The following is a 1,178-nucleotide window of genomic DNA, read 5'->3' as shown; positions in this document are numbered from 1 at the left end:
CTGCTCTCTTCTGTCACATCCTTGTCTTTATTTTTCATATTGACTGCGCATAATTTCGCTGGCTTCTGCGGCAGATCACACTATAAATAAACGCATAATCGCTTACTTTATGTCCTCCGTGTTTACTTCTGTATGACAACGTGCTGCGCAAGTGTTGCCAAGTCCACAGGTTTCCTTTGGAATTGGGCTACTTTTTCACTTTTGTTTTTCAAGTCTGTGGGCTGAAGCGGCACCAGTAACGTGATATAGACCCCCCTGGAACGCAGTTGGGCTAGTTTTGGACTAGTTTTGAGAAGCAATTGGGCAGATTTGGTTGTGAAAATCCTTCTATCCTGTTCGTGTTGTTCTTTTGCACATGCGGGTCAGTTCAGAACCATGATCTGTTCACACTGGAAATCTGATTTTGGCCACATTTAAAACAAAAATGTGAGCAGTTATACAAAAAAAAAATCAGATTCGAGCAAACTGAGTGGAATTGACACTAAGGCATGCAAATATTGGCTAAAATTTGTGGGCAAAAAACAGTCAATTTTCTAGGGCTGCCCCCTAATAGTCGACTAATCGTTTGTTGACCAGAAGAGGCTTGGTCGACCAAAATTTTATTAGTGGCTTAGTCGCAGCAAAAAAAAAATCCACATTGGCGAAGTCACGCAGATGACAGCTATGGTAAGACAGGACATCCAAACGCTCGCCTATCATGCATCCACCACAAATATGGCTTATCATCTGCAATATGTAAGTAGCAGCGACGTTACATGGCCGTTCAATCTAATGTTAACCTAAAGAAATGTTTGGAGCTGAACAGTAGCTCTCGCTGCAGGACAGATTGAGGCGCCGCTGCGCTCACTTGCTCTTAAAATACTCCCTCATTTTTGCTCATACAGATAAGAGTAATACATCTTTCACATCTGTAAAGACTCGACGCTTATTTGTGTGCACTCGCAATAACAACAAAACATTGTGCTTTTGTAAAATAATGAAAGCAAACAGGATGCACTTTCTTTATGATCACATTCATAATCATAGCTTCTGCGGTGTGCTGTGGCAAGCTTTATGCGTGCGTTTGAGCGCTTATTACGCTTTGTAAGCAATTAAAGGATCATTATAATGATTTAAATGGTTTATTAATAAACGTGCGATTAGTCGACTAATGCTTAAAGGAACACTCCACTATTTTT

The 1,178-nt window shown here is 40.7% G+C and overlaps 1 protein-coding gene across 1 annotated transcript in view; it reads left to right on the top strand.

The window, feature by feature from the left end:
• map3k5 (mitogen-activated protein kinase kinase kinase 5) overlaps positions 1-1,178 on the top strand; it is a 53,283-nt gene that overhangs the window by 45,625 nt on the left and 6,480 nt on the right. The gene's annotated exons all lie outside the window — the stretch shown is intronic.

Source organism: Sinocyclocheilus grahami, unplaced genomic scaffold (assembly GCF_001515645.1).
Source record: "Sinocyclocheilus grahami isolate Dianchi unplaced genomic scaffold, SAMN03320097.WGS_v1.1 scaffold1469.1, whole genome shotgun sequence".
NCBI lineage: Eukaryota > Metazoa > Chordata > Actinopteri > Cypriniformes > Cyprinidae > Sinocyclocheilus > Sinocyclocheilus grahami.
This window is presented reverse-complemented; position numbering and strand designations above follow the sequence as displayed.